At 38.4% G+C, this 22,071-nt stretch overlaps 1 protein-coding gene across 2 annotated transcripts in view; it reads left to right on the top strand.

The window, feature by feature from the left end:
* Nucleotides 1-22,071, top strand: part of BACH2 (BTB domain and CNC homolog 2) — a 181,766-nt gene that overhangs the window by 88,091 nt on the left and 71,604 nt on the right. Inside the window, exons 2-3 of one of the 2 annotated variants that reach the window (XM_081314253.1) lie at nucleotides 3,644-3,717; nucleotides 13,626-13,768. The gene's annotated coding sequence lies outside the window, so the exon portion shown is untranslated. The remainder of the gene's footprint in view (nucleotides 1-3,643; nucleotides 3,718-13,625; nucleotides 13,769-22,071) is intronic. The other variant, XM_081314254.1, reaches the window with a different exon arrangement.

Raw genomic sequence — 22,071 nt, 5'->3', positions numbered from 1 at the left:
CTTTTAAATTTATTTGTTTGCTTGTTTTTCTTATTTATATAACCACCAATCTCATATATTTGAGTCTGGGTGGCCCACAAACAGTTATAAACAATATAAAACAGCAGAGCAATACAATTTAAAACAATAAAAACAATATAAAAATGTTTAAACTAACAAAATTAATAAGTTAGATAGTGTCAGGGGTGAAGAATTAGGACCACACATTAAGTTCCAGTTAAGATTTATTGCTCACCTAGTAAACAAATGTTCAACACTAAATTGACATTAAATAAGAATCAACAGAATTCAAGAGGAGTTGGACTTGGATCATATGCAGTGAGTCTCGACTGAATCCTTTCTTGATGGAAAGGATGCGTCATGGTTCCGTTAGATGAGACCAGTTAGAAATAAGAACTCTGAGGCAATTGCTTTCATCAAAGAACACTTTTAACGGCTACATAATAGCAGCATGAACAAAGGTGAGACCAAGACTGAAAGTTCATCCCCCCCAAAGCTAACAAAGCAAAAGTTAAAGTGCCCACCCCTTTGGTGTGTCATAAATCACAATCCCCAATTAACACCTTTGGCAGGCTGTGTAACGGTAGCTCCAGCCTGGCAAATACTTAGGCTGCTTGACCTTGGTTCCCACAAGAAAGTTACTGTTTTGACTAAACTACAAGAATGCATCTCCCACCCCCATGGCTGTGGAAAATGAAAAACAAAGAAACATGGCTTCATTCAAAGTGTTTGAAGGTTTGACACTCTGCCTTTTCTCCTACCTCTAGTCACATCCATTAATAACCATCAATGCAGTTAGGGCACAGCTTCTGCCATATTCTTAGGTCCCCATGCCGATTGGCAAAATCACATTTTCAGAGCCTTGCAAAAGACCAGCAGGGTTGGGATCAGTCTGATCATTGGCAGAGGGGGGATGATATTCCACATGGCAAGTACCACAACAGAAAAGGCTATCTTCCTGGGCGCAACGAAACAATACTCCTTGCCTGACAGGATCTGGAGCATATCCCTCCTGTTGGACCTGGTACTGTTGAGAGGAAGTGGTCCTCAAATAACTAGTCCCCAAAAGGGGCTTTATAAGTCATTACCAGAACCTTGAATGGATCCCTGAAGCAAACTGGCAACTAATTCAGTTTACAGAGAAGGAGTGTAACATGCACCAACTGTGGGGCAAACATTACTTCCCACACAACAGCATTTGAGGGATATTTGAGGGAACACCTGCTGCCAGCATCAAGTTCCCTTCGTCCAGTGCGCTCCCACAGGGAGGGTCTCCTCAGGGTGCCGCCGGTTAAAGATTGCCGGCGGGTAACACCCAGGGGTAGGGCCTTCTCAGTGGGTGCGCCTGCCCTGTGGAACCAGCTGCCTGCGGAGCTTAGGACTGCCCCCACCCTCCGTTCTTTCCGCCGGGACCTGAAGACCTGGCTCTTCGAGCTCTCGGGCCCAGGCTGAGAATATTTTTAATTGTAATTTTAACTGGGTTTTTAATTTTCTCAGGGTTCTATTTAATCTTTTTTAATTTGTTTTAACGTTTGTATTGACTGTTTTTTAAATGCCCTGTAAACCGCCCTGAGTCCTTCGGGAAAGGGCGGTATATAAATCTAAATAAATAAATAAATTTTGCACCAGTTTTAAGTTTTCTCAGCTTCTGGTAGTTTAAAATGGCAGATTTCAGATTTTCAATGCGTTTTTGTAAATTTTAGAAGTTATATGACGTTATCATACTTGCCGTAGATCTAATTAACCAGACAATGACAAATCCCTTTAACAAGGGATATTTTTTTTATTTGGGGGTATGTTTTGTTTTGTTTTTTAAATCAAATTAATTTGTATATTAATGCCACTTTTATTCCATTTCTGTATAAATAATGTTACATTTAAAAAAAGGTTGCTACATATCAGTCCAGCCTCTTAGGTAACATTCAGAGGTTTCTTACAGTCATGGTTTTTGTAGTTGCCTCTTGTACGGAAGGCATGCCCGAGACAATTAAACATGTTAAATGTGACACGGATATCCAAATTTTAGCAAATATTGCACTTTTACAGTTTAAAAATTAATTATGGACAATATTAACCCATTATTTTGTGTTAGTTAATTAAATCCTTGACACTACTTAAGTTGCTATCTCCTTTCCATTTATGTGAAAACAGAAAGCTAAGATGAAAACTACTGTTGCTTTTCCACAGCCATCTTTCCAGTTCAGTACATTGCCTCGGGTTTAATCTCATGCACTCCTTACTTCTGCAAAGCTTTGCTGGACTACTTTCTTCCAATTGCAACCAGATGAAGCCACATTTCTCTTTATAGTTGATCTGCTGTTCCTGCCTCCCACCTCTCCCCCTCCCCCAATTTTAACTACTTAAGATATTCCATTACAACATTAATGTAGACTGCCCCATGAAGAAACCTGTAATCTGCATTTACATTGGCCTGCTACTTAGGTCTTATGCCCAGATAAATAACTCCATATTACTGTATGGAACATAAAGCGGCTTGTGTATTGGTATTTAAAATTTGATTAAATTCATGCATCCAACACTGAGTTTCCAATTTTTCACCTCTGGGGAGCTTTTCCATCAAGATATGATGCATTGACTTTTTCGGCATAATGCAGAACATTTTATGAAATAATTCTAGAATAAATATTTGGGATGTATTATGTCAGACTTGCATGCCTTTATTTTTTTCTGAGTGTGCACTGAGAATGTGTGTCAAATGTGCAGCAAATTATCCTTGCAGCTGCCCATTTCTGGGCATAAGAGCTACGTAGGAGATTACAGGAGAAGAGACAAACACACAGAAATGCAAAACAAAAATTACCCAACCTTACTTTTCAGTCATGACTAGACTGATTGCATATTGTACTGGAAAATACTAGATATTTAAACCATTCACAGCTTCACGCGGAGATTGGTAGATATGTTCAAGGTTCCCTTGTTAAGAAAATTTCAGAAAGAAAGCTAGTAACATTTTTTGAGAATGAGTGGGATGTTGGTTTACTTTTCTAAGAAGTAAGAATTAGTTTCTAAAACTAGTGTCTAGTAGGCATTTCATTTATTTATCTATATTGTTTTATTTATACAATATTATTTATCAAATATTTATAAAACATTTTACGTATGTTTATACATTATATTTTACTGTGTTAGAGTAGCCAAGAAATTCTATCCGTATGGTAAGACAAGCAGACTTGGAAATATCTGCAAAGTTATAAAATAGTTACATATAAGTTTTTAAAACAGCAGCAAAAGAAAAAGTGTAAATAAAATCACTAGATGATTCAACTGACTGACGCAGTGATAATTATTAGTTTGAAAAAGTAATTGATGACTCAGATGCTTAATGCTGTGGCAGCTTTTGTATTTCAATTTCATATTAGCTTCTTTTTAGGAATAGTTTTTAGTTGATAAAGTTAAATTTATTTTGCACATCACTATTCAGTCAGAAGAGCACCAATAGCTTAGACATAAACAAGTCAGTTTGCTATTATAATTAGTCTAACAAGGACATCACAATTAAACATGTAACTTTCCCTTTGTAGTTTAACTGAAAAAATAAAATTTGCATTTCTCTGTCACACTGCAAAGGAAACATATGAGTCAAAAATTTACCACTTCCGTATCTTAATTATTCCCTTTTCAGGATATATCTAAAATGGGATGTCAACTCAAAATGCAAAATACTTTGCTGAATCACAGAGAAAAACAAAATTACAGGTAATTTTATTTAATTAATAGTCTAAAACTCATCTGGGACTTCAGAATCATTTGTGAGAAAAAATATTCTATCCACGACATTTGAAGTAAGTTGTCATTGATTTATGCCTCTAATTTCTGGAGCGGAAAACAAATTCCTAATGAATGAATATGTAGTGATATGTAATTCAGTCATGGCATTATATGGCTTTTGTTGAAAATGTTACCAAAGGCCAGATATATTGCTACCCTTAATACAATTTTTGTTTTCAAAAATACGTTTTGTATTCCTTTTATTGAAGTCAGTGATTGAGAGTCAAGCCAAACCTCCTTCAGTCATGGTGTAAACTTTCAGAAAGGGGGTGACATGTGCCCCTTCCTCCAGGCTGAGCCTCCATTATTGGGTGGGCTGCTAAGCCAGCTTTATCATCAAACCTCTAAAGCAGGGCTTTTCAACCTTTTCACCAATTGCACCACTTTTAGGACATATTTGAGTACCACCAGTGCTTAGCAAGGTGTCAAAAACGTGATGACTTAAGAAGGGGGGGGGACAGATTTTGGGTTTTACTGATTAGTTTCATTTGTTGTTATAGAAATGGCTAGTTTATAATATTATGGAAAAGTAAAAAGTTGAGATTCAATGTTAATGCTTCCTTCTACTGCAACAGAGGAAGTCTGTTCTTTTTCCCTTCTCCCCCTCGCTTCCCCCCCTCCCCTTTTTCCTCCCCACTGTGTCCTACTATTTGCTTTTGTATTTTTATATTTTATTCTATAATCTAATAAACCATTACAAACTGTAGAAAAAAAGAACCTGTTTTGATTTCTTCGGTGGCTGTTCCTTTGCTGAATCACTTTCCCTTTGCACTGATAAATGTATGATGAATTTATCCATGTTTATTAATATGCACCACTACCAGCTAGTTTAGGGGTCTTAAGACTTGTGGACTTCAACTCCCAGAATTCCTCAGCCCTCGTGGCTGGTTCAGGAATTCTGGGAGTTGAAGTCCACAGATCTTAAAGTTGCTATGTTTGTAGACTCCTGAGCTAGCTGGTCGGCCCTTCTTCCTCTCTCCCTTCTGAGCTCTTTCACAGTGTAGTAAGAATGCACCCCCTACCCAATCCGTTCCCTGTACCCTTAAAGACACAGGAATCAAGTGCAAAGCAATAAAGAAACACAAAGTCGGGGTTTTTTCTCTCTCTAAGGTTCCTCAGGGTGTCACGTGTCACAATGTTGCAACCTAGACTGAAAGGCTGGCAATTGCGAAAAGCTTTAGCTTTAAATTAAGCCAGTTTACCTTCAAAGAAAACTCTAAAAGCCATAGACAGACTCAATTAAAGGGGATAAACTATTTACATTTGTTTAAAGGGATTAAACCTTTCCTGTTGTCTTTTTTTTCCCTTCTCCCACCCAAACCACCTCCCTTTATAGCCTCTCTTCTCCTCCCCCGCTTTTTTCTTCAGTTCACCTCCAGCTCCCAGCTACTTTGGGAAGCACCAATCAGCTGGAGCCCTGCCAGCTCCTGGGGCTTCTGTCAAGCACAGACAGTCCTGCAGCTGCCTCTCCCTCTTCCTCAGGCTTGGCTCACTTAGGCTCATTCCCCTCACCTGCCACGTGGCAAAGTACCACAGGTGGTACGCATACCACCTGTTGAAAAGCCCTGCTGTAAAGCATCAATTACATCAGTAGGGTTGACATACACCCTGGGTTTCAGTTCCATAGAACTATAAAGATGACTGAAATTCCATTTCTGTTGTTTTATATTTTTGTCAGCTACATGAAAAGTCTTTTGAATGCTCCTTATTTAGGTGAAGCAACTGCCCCCACCCTCCAAAAATAGGCAAGTCTCCAACAAAGTATTTGGAATCTTCAGTATGGGTAATTCTGGACTTACAACCACAACAGAGTCCAAAATTTCTGTTGCTAAGTGAAACATTTATTAAGTGAAATTTGCCCCATTTTACAATCTTTCTTGTCACAGTTAAGTGAATCGCGGCAGTTGATAAGTTAGTAACATGGTTGTTAAGTGAATCTGGCTTCTCCATTGACTTTGCTTGTAAGATTTCAAAAGGTGATCATATGACCCCGAGATGCTGCAACAATTGTAAGTGAAAAACAGTCATGTCACTTTTTTCAGTGCTGTTGTAACTTTGAATGGTCACTAAATGAATTATTGTAAGGTCTATCTGTACAGTAGTTTACCTCTGCTATTGGGAGTTTTCTGCTTAAAGTCAAAATTTGATTTTCAGTATATTTAACTTCGGGAATTCTGCTTCATCAGCACTGGAACAATTTCAAAATCATGCAGAGCTACTAGGAATAGTGTTTGCATAACCAAAGTAGCACATCTGTGAAAAAAGTTGATGTCATCCATAACAGCTAAACATTAGGCCTAAATATATGCTTTGAAAATGATTCTGAAGAAGCGTTGCGAGTCTGTCATGCGTGCAGCATCTTTCTGCTACTATTTAAATTAGCTTTCACACAAAATTGGAGGGAGAAAAAAGATCTGGCCACTTTAAGGTTGTGATTCATCACATTTTTAAACGAGCTCATTTTAAAGAAAAAGATATCTGTAGAGCATAAGCATTCCCTTAAGCCAGGGGTGTCAAACTCAATTTCATTGAGGGCCGCATCAGCATTGCGGTTGCCCTCAGGGGGCTGGGTGGGTATGGCCTGGGTGGGCGTGGCCTACTGGGTGGGCGTGGCCAGCTCTACATCGTTCGCATCAAGGGTGCCTATGGGGGCCTGGGCAGGAGTGGGACAGATCTGAGGGTCTCTGGCAGAAGGAGGGTCTCTGGGCCAGGGCCAAGGCAGTGGGGGCCGTTCCCTCACTGTTTCCAGGATGGCTTCGCGGGCCACATGAAACCACTTCGCGGGCCGCATCCGGGCCCCGGGCCTTGCGTTTGACATGTCTGCCTTAAGCCAAGTGTATGAAACTCCTTTAAAATATGTGAAAACTATCCTAAAAAGAGTGTTTCTAAAATGAAACATACAAATGACATACAATAGTTCTAGAATTTTGTCATTAAAAGTTCCCCAACCTCTTCATAGCAATAAATAATGGTTCCTTATCAAATCAGGTTGTCCCACATGAAGGTGTAGTAAGGCAATCAATGTCCCATGAATACACTTTCAAAGCCATTGACTAAGAAACATTCTACGTCACCTAAAGATTTTGGGACAAGAGCGAATATTCAGCCAAGTTTCTACAAATCCCTTCTCTAACCTGAGAGCTTTCCAGTTTGGTGGGCTACGATTCCTAGCATTTCCAGTCAGTATCACCATTGCTGAAAAACATGAGGGATGAAATCCAGACATCTGGAGGGTGTCCTGACTAGGAATGGTAATTCTATGGGATCCAAGTAGAAGTTCAACACATGGCCTGCTTGCATCAATCTGTCAAGTTGTACAACTTGGGTAAAGAGTTTTGGTTACTCTTTTGTTTCAGAAAAGGAACTTTTCTATTTATCAGGTGGATCACTTATTTTCAATATTGTATGGTTCTCCTGTGAGAAGTTATACAAAAACACAATATATTAGTGTAATCTTGTTCTGTTATATTAGTATTTTATATTCTGCTTAAAATTTGCATTGTGAAGGTTTTATTATATATCAGTAATAATAGAAGAGAGGGAGGCCTGTATGAATTAATGAACACAATCCATTTTAATGTTTTCAATTAGAACAATAATTATATTGTTTCCATTGAGCCACTACTTATACCAAAATACTGTGTGTAAATCCATTGCTAAACAGTGGGAAAAATTTACTGCATTAATATAGAAATAGAAATGTTAGGAAAGTGAAGAACATTAAAAACATCTTTGCATGTTAACACAAATCTGTTGATAACCAGTATGTCACATGTACAACAGGATATTACAGGTACGCTATATTTTTGTGAATCATTACTTAGCAGATAATCCTGTTATTTTTGAGGCAACCATATTTTTATGACTGAAATAAGCCATTTTTTTCTTTAAGTACCTTGAAGGGATTATTGTACATTATTTGGTTTTAAACTGAATTCAACAGGTAGAGTTACAGTTCTTTGAAAGGATAACTTAAATGTTCAGGTGATGAAATATAAAAGGGTAATTATTTCTATTGACATTCAGATTAATTCTCAGATAATACTTCCGGTTAAATATGGCAGGATTCCACAAAATGACAATAGCATAACTATGCTTAAACTACAGTTTTTGAAGCTCTTTACATGATTGGTAAGTTATTCTATTTCTTCTGCAAGATTTAACGCTTCTTTGTCAGGTGGCATTGAACAAAGAAATACTATGTACCAGACATGGAGCTGTTACCATAAAACTGATTGAAACTACGGTAAATTATTAGGTCTTAGCAAGTTCCTGTTAAGTATATTCTGTCACTAAAGCATTTTTTACTTCTTTAGAAAGCCCATGTGAGAATTCCTTTAAATAAATGTGGAGATACATAATGGTTTGCTATAAACATGCCTTTATCCACTGCTCTCAACATTAAATGGAATAATAAAACCCCTGTGACTTGCTGTATTGTATTATGCAGAGAAAATTATTTCAGAGAGAAATTTCTCTATTAAACTCTAAAAGGAATGGAACATAGGTAATATTTCCTTTACTTTGTCCTGTGGAGTTAGCAATTGTATAATAAATTGTACTTTGCTGCTCATCTAAGTATGAGCATCTGCTATAGTTCAGATACAGCCTACTAAAATTTGTTCTTAAAGTTTGAAGAACTTTGGGAACTGCAGGACTAGTTCTGTAGGCTAGTTTTAACACCTGATTTCTATATGGGAAAAGCTTTAAAGTCTTGGTGGAAAAAAAAGATTTTTTTTAATCCTTAAACATGTTCAGTGGAACTCAGGAAACAATTAGCTACATGTAGATAAAATGATGGAGTCCTTAGTGCTCTTTGAACTTCGTGGTGGACATTTAAGCTTGTAGACATTTCATTATCCAATGGATAACATCAATAATTGTGAATGTGGAATTTGCTCCCTGTTTATATACAGTAGCTTGCCCTGACGTTGTTGGTGAACATTAAGTAGGACATTAAGTAGTTCCTTATAGGGACGCGGTGGCTCAGTGGGTTAGGACGCTGAGCTTGTCGATCAGAAGGTCGGCAGTTTGGCGGGTCGAATCCCGAGTGCCGCGTAACAGAGTGAGCGCCTGTTACTCGTCCCAGCTTCTGCCAACCTAGCAGTTCGAAAGCACGTAAAAATGCAAGTAGAAAAATAGGGACCGCTACGGTGGGAAGGTAACAGCGTTCCGTGCGCCTTTGGCGTCTAGTCATGCTAGCCACATGACCACGGAGACGTCCTCGGACAAGCGCTGGCTCTTCGGCTTTGAAACGGAGATGAGCACCGGCCCCTAGAGTCGGAAACGACTAGCACACACGTGCGGGGGAACCTTTACCTTTACCTTTTAAGTAGTTCCTTAAGAAGGGCATTGATTAGGAAAAAAAACAGCATTCATCCATTTTGTTTTTTAAGTGATCTTTGAGAACCAGATGAAATTGGGAAACTGGCAGGCACCAAGGCAATGTCTGTTGGCACAAAAGTGCCAGTGGGTGTAGAACAATATATTTCTGTTTTAATCTAAAATGTAAATTTTAAATTATCAATTTATATGTATTTTATTACAAATAGGATAGCCAGGGAGACTCACTAATGAAAGCATTGTATTTTGTATAAAGCTCTGAGGAAAGCTAATACGGATCGTCTTTGACTTACAGCAGTTAATTTAGTGACTGTTCAAAGTTACACTGAAAAAAGTGACTTATAACTGTTTTTCATATTTACTACCGTTGCGGCTTCCCCGTGGTCACATGATGAAAATTAAGATGCTTAGCAACTGACTCACATTTATTATGGTTGCAGTCCCTGGGGGGGTCATGTGATCACCTTTTGCAACCTTCTGACAAGCAAAGTCAATGGGGAGGCCAGATTTACTTAACAACAGTGTTCCTAACTGAACAACTGCAGTGATTCACTTAACTACTGTGGTAAGAAAGCTTGTAAAATGGGGCAAACCTTACTTAACAAATATTTCAATTAGCAACGAAAATTTTGGGCTCAATTGTGGATGTAAGTCGAGGCCTGCCTATAATATATCTATCTAAAATTATTTTTTTCAAAGTTACCATATGGTGGTTTTCCATTATTTGTTTTAGACTACAATTTCCATCAGTATCCATCATCTCCAGCGAGAACAGTTGATATATAGGTGTTGAATTGATGAATGTTGTGATAAAATATATCTGTTGGGCACCTAACTGGGAACTGCTGATTTTAAAGAAGTCATAGACTTTCAAAGAAAGCTGACCAATTAGTCTCTCATAGTCTCTTCCTTTTGAAATGTGAGGTATGAAATTGTTTTCCATTAAGTGCCTGCCTGATAAATAGGTGTTTTCACTTATATTACCAGGCTTGAACATAGCCAGAAAATTATTTCTCTTAGTACTGCAAGTATATTCTTACGGTTTCTACATTATTTTTACCATGAAAAAGAAGTTGTTTCTCTCAGCTGTTCTTATATTTCAGAATGGCTATATAAAATAGAAACGTGGAATCGGCTTAGAGAAGACACTACTGTTGAGCTATGCTTTGGGACTTGGTTAAGTTACAATTTACCCTAGCGTGACCCCTTGAGCAGAGAATTCCAGCTTTCATTTTATTGATCATGTGTTAAATTTGATATGCATTGGCTTGCTCAGTGCAGTGCAAAGATGTCTAGGGGACACAGGGAGAGAAATAAAGAGTGAAACATTTGCAATAAGGGAATGCAATGTTTGGGGTTCAATCCCAGGCTTTTACACCAGTGAACATCAGTCAGTCCTTCCAAGAACATTGTAGAGTTAGTTCTCAGGTTGTAAACCTCCTGCGTCATATTACTTATCTCATAAAATAGTCGTCTGTTTTTGAAAAAGGACAGAGAGAAGAATGGCTGAAATCTGACTCTCCATGGTATTTAGAGTCTGCATAACATATAACTTTACATAAGCTGTAATATTTAATACGGGTTTTGATACTTTTAATGTATTTAATTATATACTGTGAGTAAGAAAGGCAGTTTCTAAATTCGATGTATAAAATAAAATAAATATTAAAATTTATTAATTAAAATAATTATAACATATCTTACTCTTTTGAACAGGTAACCACAGGTCTGCCACCTCAGAATAGTGTGAACTCCTTCCCTTAAGCTCTCAGAGACAGAGAGCTGGGATGTAACATATCCATCCCTATGTGTGAGGTTTTGTATGACTTCCATCATCCTTCTTGGAGGGAAGAGGGGACAATTTATTTTTATACACTATACAGTACATCGTGTGAGATATTTTTAGTGCCTTCTGGTGGTCTGTGTAGGTATGTGGTAGGCTTACTCTTACTTGAACACAGTTACAATCATAGAAGGTAGATGAGGAGGAGGAGGATGATGATGATGATGATTTTCATTTTCTAACTACATTGCAATCAGAATCCCCACGTATAGCTTGATTTGTAGAAGAGAAAAATTACAATAGCCTCAAGCTACTAAACAGCATGTCTGTTCATATAAATTTGGCTATGTGTGTATAGCTAGGATGCAGGCTCACTACATTTATGATTACCATGTGGTAGACAAGACTTCCTTGACCTGATATGTTCCAGATGTGTGGAAAAGCAACTTCCAGAATTCATAGTCTGTATGCACTGCGCTGGCTGGGAGTTTTAGACCAATGCTAACATACTATATAAGATGCTTCCTATTTATCTCTCTCCTCTTTCATTCTTTCAGTATTTTGGAACAATTGCGAATTCTTAGAAGCTGTATTTTTACTGTTGAAAACATATGGGGCTGTGCTTAAAATCTCCTAATCCTTTTTTAAGCCCCGAGCTAAACATTTCAGTTGTCTTTTCTTTTTAACAAGATACTTAATATTTTGCAAATGTATTGTTTTTACCCGTATGAAAGCAGCAATGCAGAGAGAACTCTTTACAAAGCAACCTTTATTTCTATTATCCCTATCCTACCCCATTCCTTTTTATGACAGAATTTTCCTATTCCAGTTCAGCTTTTTTTTCTATACTTTATTTGTGAATTAAACAGGCATTCATTCTAAGAAGGACAAAAACAAACTGTGCTTTTTGTAGAAATGATTCTATTCTAACGATTCATATTTTCCAGTATTAATTTTCTAGACAAATATAATGGTTTTGCTGCTGTGGAATTATTCTTCTCTCGATCACATTTCTCCCTCTTTTTGTTAAGTTCAATTGCTCCACAAGCCAAAGTGATGTCAGAATGACCACACACATATCAGGTTGTCATGGTGCAAACAGTGCAATATTTGCATCAAAACATTTGACACAAGGATAAAAATTGTTCATTTGCATTATCACAAACATATCTTTCTCGTCCCTTAAATCCAACCACACCCTGATGCTCATTCCTTTGCTCGTTTTATATTTGTGTGTAATTTTACCTCCCCTCACCACTGTTTTTCCTCTAATGAGTGAACCTGGATAATTACAGTGGCCTAAGTGAAGGGGGATAATATCCAGCAAGTAAGGCATATTTACATGGTGAGAGCAAAGAAAAAGATGAAATCAGCTGGAAAAAAATGGTATTAAAGTTGAATAATTTCTGAATGGATAAAAAATGAGAACAAGACAGTTATTGTTCATAAATATTTTCTGGAAAATGCCAATTAATTTCAGATCAGATATGATTATTTGGTTTTAAAATATTAAAACTGAACCCAAAGTTTCTTTTCTTCTCATATAGATTAACAGCAGTCCTTTACGAGGATATTTTTTAATATCTGATCTATACCTGAAACATTGAATGCTGCATGGTTCAAGGAAATGTATCTGCTGATTCTGTGGCTACAAGTAACAACAGTGTTTTTCTTGAATGCAACAGAGAAAGCATCAATTTCACCTTAACTATTAATACTTTCAATAGACAATACAATTCATTTGTAAACATCATATAAGGCAGACATGTCAAACACAAGGCCCGGGGGCCGGATGCGGCCTGCGAAGTTTCATGCGGCCCGTGAAGCCATCCTGGAAACAGTGAGGGAACGGCCCCCACTGCCTTGGCCCTGGCCCAGAGACCCTCCTTTTGCCAGAGACCCTCAGATCCGTCCCACTCCTGCCCAGGCCCCCATAGGCCCCCTTGATGCGAACGATGTAGAGCTGGCCACGCCCACCCAGTAGGCCATATGCACTCTAGCCACGCCCACCCAGTAGGCCACGCCCACCCTGGCCATACCCAACCGGCCCCCTGAGGGCAACCGCAATGCTGATGCGGCCCTCAATGAAATTGAGTTTGACACCCCTGATATAAGGAGAAATCATAATATGGATAAGACATGCATCATGAATTTTCCAGTTGTTAGATGACTAACAGTGATGTGATGTGAAAGAATAGTTACATGAATTATGTGGAAATATTATCAGCCATTAATACTAATGTGTTATTAAAGTTTATTTTATGTTATTAAGTATTAAATTTGTTTGCTGCCCATCTTTCCATGAGGTGACACTGGTTATTGAAATACTGTATACTACAAAGTATATTAAAATCTCTGTCTTCATATACTTGCAAATATCATTTTGAGATGCTCAGGCAGGATATTAAAAGGAAACTTGGCTATTTCATTCTTTTTTATGGTCCCTCTCAGTTTTTATCTCTTGTGTTCTGTGCCTGTACACAGCGGCATTTTAGAATTTGCTATTGCTAAACTACAGATTCTTTTTTATTGAAGATACGTTTGGAAATCTTGAGCACTGAAAAGACTAGCATTGCTACCATTAACATATCCTGTAATGTAAGTTCACTAAGTAATCAGTAATCTTTTTAATGAAACTACAAGTATGGATTCAAGTAAAGGCAGAGAAAACTCATTTTTCTCAATACTGTGATGTTGTGTTGTATTTTAGATTGCTGAACAACCAGAAGATCATCCTGTGAATCTTTCAGTGTTCATATCTTCATGGATTTCTGTAATCGATTAATTTCTCCGTATATCCACTTCCCTGTTTCGTGAGAATATTAGCCAGCACAGATTCTGAGAAAATTACATGTAAGTCCTACTTTTGATTCCTGTTTCATTAAAAAGAAAAGGATTATAAAAAGAACCTTTTCCTAATGGGGAGGGGAAGGGAACCCAATAATCTGTGTACTTCCTGTGAAAGCATTTTAAAATGTAATCCATCAGTTAGCATTAAACTTTGAATAAACTGAATCTCTGAAGTACTGTTACTGTCTCTTTAAAACTAAATGGAGTGATTTTGTCATTTCATGAGATTCTTGAGCAGGGCTTTTCAACCGGTGGTACATGTACCACTGGTAGTACACAAGCACCTGGCTGGTGGTACGTAGCGTCGCCTTCCTCCCCCCGCCTGCTCTGCTCCTTCCCACCTCACTTGCTTGTGGGGAAGGCAGCAGCAACGGTTGTGTTGAGCCCCATGGGTCTGACACACAAAGGAGGGGGGGACCCCAGCCCTGGGCCGCCACCTCCCTCCCAGCTTCCTCACCGGCCAGGGCAGGAAGCTGTCGATCCGCCGGGAGCTCTCTGTGGATTGGAGCCCATTGGCGGAGATCGGGGCTGGCCGTACAGAGTCGCCAGCTGATCAGCGACCCTGGATGCGGCCTCCCGGGCACACAGGGTTGACTCAGCAAGGACGGTGCATAGGCGCGACTTTATTTCCTCCCAGAGGACACTCCCCAGGGCCGAAGGACCAACCATGGCAAGGTGGGAGTGCCACATCGTCCCAGAGGGAGCGGAGGGGGGTTGCAGGGGAAGTGTGTCTGCCAGCCGGCAGGGCCCCAGAGAGAGTGGGCTTCGCTGGGGACAGTGTGCATCCCTGCCCCCGGCATGTTGCCTTCAGGAAAGCAGGGGCGTGAGACGCAGGTCCCTGTGGCCAGAGTACCAGGAAAGCAGCAGCAGGTTGGACCGCCCAACCAGCCCGCCTGTCAGCCGGGAAGGCAAGAGGCCGACGGCGGCTCTCGGCACAAGCCGGTCTTGGCTCTTCCTGCCTGAAGGTGATCTTTACATCAACCTTCCTCCCGCCCCTGCCCCACTTTGGCAAGCCAGGAAGAGTGTGTGTGTGGAGGGGGGAGAAATCCCTGGCTGCAATTCCCATGCAAGATTTCCTGCTTGCCAAAGGAAGAGACCAAAAGGGAGGGAAGAAAGGAAGGAAAGAAGAAAGGTAGGGACAATGGAAGGGAAGGAGGGAAGGGACAAAGAGGAAGGAAGGAAGGAAGGAAGGAAGGAAGGAAGGAAGGAAGGAAGGAAGGAAGGAAGGAAGGAAGGAAGGAAGGAAGGAAGGAAGGAAGGGATAAAGAGGGAGGGAAGGAAGAAAGGAAAAAAGAAATGTAGGGACAATGGGAGAGAGGGAGGGAAGGAAGGCACCCACCCCAGTCCCACCCCCCTCCACCAGAGACCCATGGATTTCCCCCCCACACAGGCGTCCTGCAATCTGAGTGATGAGCTGGCCACGCCCCCCACCCCACCCCAGCCATTGACTTCATTTGTCAAAAAGTTGCAAAAGTTGATCACATGACTCTGGAACACAGAAGTCATAAGTATGACTCAGTTGCTAAGCATCCAAATGTAAATCACATGACCTTGAGGATGCTGCAACAGTCATAAGTGTGAAAAATGGTCATGTCACTTTTTTCAGTGCCGTTGTAACTTCAAAGAGTCACTAAGCGAATTGTTGTAAGTTGAGGACTACCTGTACTTTATCATTTTTTTCCTCTTTTTTTGTTTTTTGGTCAAGTTTTTGACACCTTGCTGGGCGACTGGTGGTACTCGGATATTGCCTTGTCCTAAAAGTGGTACAATGGGTGAAAAGGTTGAAAAGCCCTGTTCTTGAGTACTTTTTTCTCTGACAATAAAGCTTAGAAGAAGAAACTTTATTAAGCCTTTAGGATTTTTTAATATATGAAATTACTGTAGAAATTTTTTTAATGTGGCATAGTTAGATGATGGAACTCTTGTCCAATATATTTCCTTATAAACTTTTCCATATTAGGTTATAAATTTGGTTGAGTCAGAAAACCATACTTTTTACAGTTTATCCATTTATCTGTTCATTCCTTTCATCAACAGTGGAGTTCTTAAGTCATTGGCATTTTAAGGAAATCAGTTTTGAATTTTGCAGAAGCATGGTAACTGAGAGTTTACTGGATGACAATTTTGACCATAACTTGGCAGACTTTCACGTTTTGAAAACATGAATTCATGTGTGTTTTTAAAAATTAAAAACTCCCTAAATGGGTTGCATCCTTAATACATTTGAAGAAGTAACCTCCTTCTAAAATTCAAGTAGGAGCCTCTGTCCTCCACACACACATAAATTGAGAGAAAATTCTTAATCTAGCTGGCCTTCTGTCCCTCCCCAACACGTGAAGGTTTAATCAAATGACAGGGACCATCAGACATGTCATCCATGGTTCCAAAATAAAAATGTTCCCAACTCCATAGGAAACAAGTAGGGGAAGAAATGAAATGAAAAATGCAAAAACCTTTTTCTAGTGACAGTTTCATTGTTTGGAACTGATCTGTACAAGCACTTTTTCTTCAGATTGTAGAATTATAGAAATTCCATCTATCGCAACTCTCTTAATATAATTAGGATTTTTAAAGCTTTTATAGTCAGATTGGATAATAATGTTTCCCTGTTTATCCCCAAATTATAGGCCTTAGATGCCAGGAGTAATTTCTAAACAATGAATATGTTGAATCTGCTTTAGAGCACAGCAACCCATCAAAACCCTGAAAGGAAGACTGTAGCTTGGGTTATAGTACTATATGGTAGGAGTGTAACATAGTTGATAGTGCTTGTAGATGAAAAGCTGATCCTTCAAATTATTAGCTGGATAAAAAATAAATGTAAATGTTCCAAGAATGGGAGCTGTGAAACTTAAAATCCTCCATTTTTCCCTTGAATATATCCTAGGAAGTGCTTAATGGGTAAATTTTCTTACTGTCTATGTATACATTTTATGCATGTGTGTTTGTATAAAATATAAACGCATGTACACACATAACATATACCTTATAACTAGACGTACACATATACCAAAAAAATTGCAATATGTAATATTTCTATTTTTAGAGATGTTTTAATATTACAACTGTCTAAATTCAGAACATTTTAATATTACAACCTTAGTTTTACATCTGAGTTTTTATCATCTTCAAAGTACTTTGACAGTTTAATAAATTTTCTTTAAAAAACCTGGTCATTTTTCATTTAGTGGTAACACATTGAAGATTTTGTAATTTCTTTTTGCTTTTTTTTTAAAAAAGACACATTAAGAGTGCTATAACTTGTCATTTATCTTTTTAAAGCAGTTTGAAGATGTTGCAGATACAAAATCTGAGTGTAATACAGATAAAAAGGGTGTAATGTTGATTCAAAAGTCTGGACATCTAAGAGTCTGTGTCTGTTTGAAGTTGGAGGAAATGTGCTTTTTCCACATCAGACTCAACTTCTCATTGTAGGTTGTTTAATGGTCAGTTGTATTCAGATCCACAAATGTCTTTTACAGCATTAACTGGTAGAGCAACTAACACCTTTTGCTCAAAACTAACTCGAGATACTGTCACTCATAACACTAACTTTAACACATAATTCGTGCCACCTTTTGAATGCAAGTTCAGAAACTATTATTTTATATTCCACAAAATTAAGGGGCAGCTAACAGGAGAGTCATTTCATTTTTCATCATTGGGAAGAGGCTTAAGGGGAGACAGAAGGAGCCAAAAGTTATAGTAAAACCCAGCCCTTACTATTGTCAAGGATAAAATGTCACAGCAAGAAACATTTTAAAATCATGTCATTGAGCTGGCTTGTTTTGTGTCTGAATACATAGGTCTCATAAAGGGAAGTTATGTCCTGATAACATATATTTCCCTCTAAGTCAGTCACCATCTTTTACAGACCATAAAGTTTCCAATAGAATATTAGATGTGCCAAGTGCTAGTCATTTATTTCAAGATACCAAAGTCAGATTACTCAAATGACATTATTAGTGAAATCCACTTTCCCTAACCTTAGCCAGTGAAACTAAAATTCTTCTCACCACATAAGTTTTAATTTTACTTCAGTTTCAGTACTTCTGTCTGTAATAGCCTCTAAGGTACAGTCATTCAGTAACTGATCTGAGGGCATTGTGGTTGCAGCTGAGTAGTATATGTCCCATATTTCATACCACCTTTTTTTACAAGCTTCAAAGACCAAATAGTTTAGAATTTTTGCAAATCATCTTTTTTCAAAATGTTTTTATTTTTGAGAGCTTTCACAATATTATTTTGTTATTCCCCTTATCTTACCCTTCAGCAGACTCCATATGATGAGGAGAACATTTTAGGTTTTTATATAGATAAGATAGAAGAGAGAAAAAGATATGTTCTCTCTGCTTTCTGTCCATGTAAATATGGTGGGTCGATAAAAACTGGTGGGAGGAGGGTCAAGTAGATTAAGACTTGTACTCCATTATTCCTGAATGTAAAATACAGCATAATGAGTTTAAATAACATAAGATTTAAAATTAATGTTTTTAAAAACCTACCAGAAAGGGAGGCATATAGTTGAAGCTGTTGTCTTCCCCTCGCTGGTTATGTTCAGACAATGGCTAGAGCAGGAGTCTTCAAACTTGGCCCTTTTATGACTTGGCTAGCGTGCCTGGCTGAGGAATTCTGGGAGTTGAAGTCCACAAGTCATAAAAGGGCCCAGTTTAAGACACCTGGGCTAGAGAGACATCTGTTGGAGAGGCATTAATTCAGATGTGTGAGTTCTGAGTTGGTTTCAGTGACTCCTCCAACTCTAGAATTCTGATGGAAAAACTGAAGATGTTCAAGATTGACGGCTGAGAGGTAATTTGGATTTTGGCAGGGTATAAACACAATCCATAAATAAAATCTGGATAACACGAGCCCAAGAAATGGACAAAAGTAGTAGGGAAATCTTAAGGAGAAACAATGCTTCTACAAGTCCTCCTAATAGTGGGTGAGACACTACTTTTCCTTCTATGACTCAAAACTGGCCATATTCGAAGACTATGAGTTTTGTTTTTCTCCATTTCTCCCTTGTATCTCAGTTTTTAGATACTTTGATCCTAATGCAAAGAAAGCCTAACTAAGAGGATTAAGACCTGAATTGTACTGTATGTGAATGAGAAATGAACTGGAAATACGAGGACTGCAGGCTGGGCAGTTAAAAAAAGCAATAAAAATTACTTTTGAATTGTTGGCTAAAGTTTGCCAAGGATCAATCTCAACTTGAAGAAGACTTTATCTTAAAAGAAAGAAGAGCCATAATAGGGTTCTGATATCTTATCCAGGTTCTCAGGAAACCATGGCATTGCAACAACTCGTATCTTTGTAGGATAAAGCAAGTACCCACCCCCTAGAACCAAAACACTAACAAAATGCAGCATGTGGAAGGGAAAGCAATGATATTCTTTATCTCCTTGTGTTACAAAAATATGTATTGAAGGAAAAACACTCAGGAAGACCTGCTGAAGTACTGAGTGCTACATTCTATGCATGCCGTATAAAATTTCAGTCCCTCTATCCATCATTTCCAAACCTCAGTCTTCTCACTAAGCACTTTTATGCTGGACTTACAAGGGATGCCATGTTCTCTTAATAACCTAACTATGGGGATATCAAAAATAGCTTTAATGAAAAGAGGAAGAGGGCTTTCTAAACAGCTGTATCAATAATCACAAGGTGGATGTACAGTTAGTCATGTGCAAATTAAAACAGCACTGCTCTAAAATGTGTGTATCGTTTTACAGAAATAAAGAAAAAATTAGGTATGCATGAGCCCAGTATGTGGGGAAAGAGTTGTATGTCATGCGTAGATGTCTATGAAAATCAGACTAATTTGCCAAGCAATTTCTGAAGTGCAGTGTTGAGTCCCTGTATCATGCTTGGTTGTACACTGTTTTGGTATCTTATGAAGTGATCATGACCGCTGGAATTTTCTTCTTCTTATAGCCAACTTCATGGGAGGGGTGTCTGCTCAGGGTGTAGAACTTATTTTATTTACAGAAGTCCATAGGTTCGATTTCAGAGAAAAAGGATTAGATAGTAGATAATGGGAAGTGTATTTGTCTGAAACCCTGCAGAGCTTTTGTCCTTCTGCTTAGATGGAAAAACAGCCTGCCTAGATGTTTAAGACACTTTTCTCTGCCTTTTTCTGGATAGAATGTTCATACAATTTCCCATAATTAATTCCAGCCAGCAACCTCTTCAAAGGACAACTCCTTCGTTAATTACTTAATCTCTGCACAATGGAGCCACAAATAGGCACTTTGACATCCTGTTCGTTTTAGTGGTAGCATTAAGTGTATGCCTAAATTGCAGCTACTGATGCTCATTACACTTAATTTTCATGATTCTCTATTTAATTTTGCATAGATTTGCCTTGATGATATTGTACTTACTGTGAGTCTGTGCATATTAGAGCTGAAAGACTTTTTCAGCTAACCAACAGAAATTTCTTGTCTGTTAGATTTATGTATATTTGTTCCATCCCTCTATTGCATTAATCTGTGATAAAATAAGCATCTTGAGTGTTTTGAGGCTCAGAGATTTATTGTTAAATACATTTTTATATAGATTACTTTATAAGGACCACCAGCATAGTAAAGATAGAACAGTGAAATCCAAAATGTTAAGCGGATTCTGATTCGTATAGAATGTGCAGATCAGATTGATTTCATCAGAATTGACCAAAGCATTAAGGGAAGACGGTATAGATCAAATTTAAGGAACAAAAGAAATGTGCAAGTGAAAAATGCAGAATTCAGTCAGATTCCTTCCTGTTTTGCTATTGCAGATAGGAGGAAAAAAATGAGAAATTCCAAAGAGATGAAGCTCAGGAATCAGTAGATCAGTACCTTCCTTCACTCTCCCCATCTCTTTTCAGTTTACTTTCAAGTCTCTATGCCAGGGGTCTTCAAACTTGGCCCTTTTATGCCTTGTGGACCTCAACTCCCAGAATTCCTCAGCCTGCATGCCTGGCTGAGGAATTCTGGGAGTTGAAGTCCACAAGGCATAAAAGGGCCAAGTTTGAAGACCCCTGCTCTATGCAATTCCAATGGATCTGAGTTCTGAATGCATCCCTCAAAAAGTAAACAAAACTTTTGGGGTGGTGAAGGCAGCAAGTGATGACAGGACTTGGGTTAGAATGAGCCATCATTCTGGGATTTTTTTTTCTGTCTGTAAACTTTGCATTTGTAGATGTTGAGAGTGTAGGCGTACAAGAAAAAAAATAGAGGTGTTAATAAGACTTTCCATCTATTGCCCTTTCTTATACAACTGAAAAATAATACTCATATAATCTGGGACTACGGACGAAGCAGAACCAGTTTTCAAAAGCTCTCTGGTCTTTCTTCTATTGATCTGGTGAGATCTGTTGGGGATTTGGAACCTATTGTAAAAATTCTTTTTTAAAAAATAGAAAAAAAGGTCAAATGAATAATTCTGTATAAGACAAAATACTGGAACTTGTTGAAAGTTGGGAAAAGCAATGGTATCCATTTTAAATGGCTTGTTAACAGCTGTGGGGGTCGGGAAGTCAGGCTTAAAATTAGTAAAAGATCTGTTATTTCAAAGTATTGTTATGCTAAGCATGGATTTGGAGAGAAATTCTATCTTGTAATATCAGTCTAATATCCTCTTTACCTTAAAAAAGATTGTTTTAGAGGGCCACTCTAAACTAGTATGGAGGTTCCTATCGGAAGCTCTGTATTCTGAATTTTGTTTGAGATGTTCACATATCTGAGGATTTTTTTTAGGAGAAAGGCTTAATTTTTGATGAGAGCTTACTTCTTTCTTACAATCATATTTGAAGCAGACTTGCTACCATTGCAGTCTTCTTCAGTACAGTATGAATTTCTGTTGGCAAAAAGGAGTTAAGATCTTTCTAATAGGCGAAAGCGGTCCAGGAATGTTGCATTTTTCCCCCAGAATAATTTATGTATGCTAAACTTACCTATGGATGCACTAGGTCTTTAGTGTGTATGCTCAGTCAGTTGGATTGGTCAGTTATAAAAGCTTTGCATGTGTTTTGTGGGACTGAAGAAAGAGAGATAGAGAGAAGATGCAGAGCTTAAGAAAGAGGGGGAAGCCATGACTAAGAGGACGAGAGAGAATGGAAGGGATGGGTCATATTAATTGCAAACAACATTCAATTACATCTGTATCCAGAAATAAAATATGTAGCAGAGGAAAAGAGGATGACAAACAGCAAGATCCTTTTGACAGGTCAGATTGCTAAACCAGGTAGTCCCTTTCTTCTATCTGTGCCTTTGTTATTTTCTACCTAAGTATGGAACTTACTACTTTTCTTGCCATTGAAT

The sequence above is a fragment of the Vipera berus genome (assembly GCF_964194415.1).
Source record: "Vipera berus genome assembly, chromosome: 1".
Taxonomy (NCBI): domain Eukaryota; kingdom Metazoa; phylum Chordata; class Lepidosauria; order Squamata; family Viperidae; genus Vipera; species Vipera berus.
This window is presented reverse-complemented; position numbering and strand designations above follow the sequence as displayed.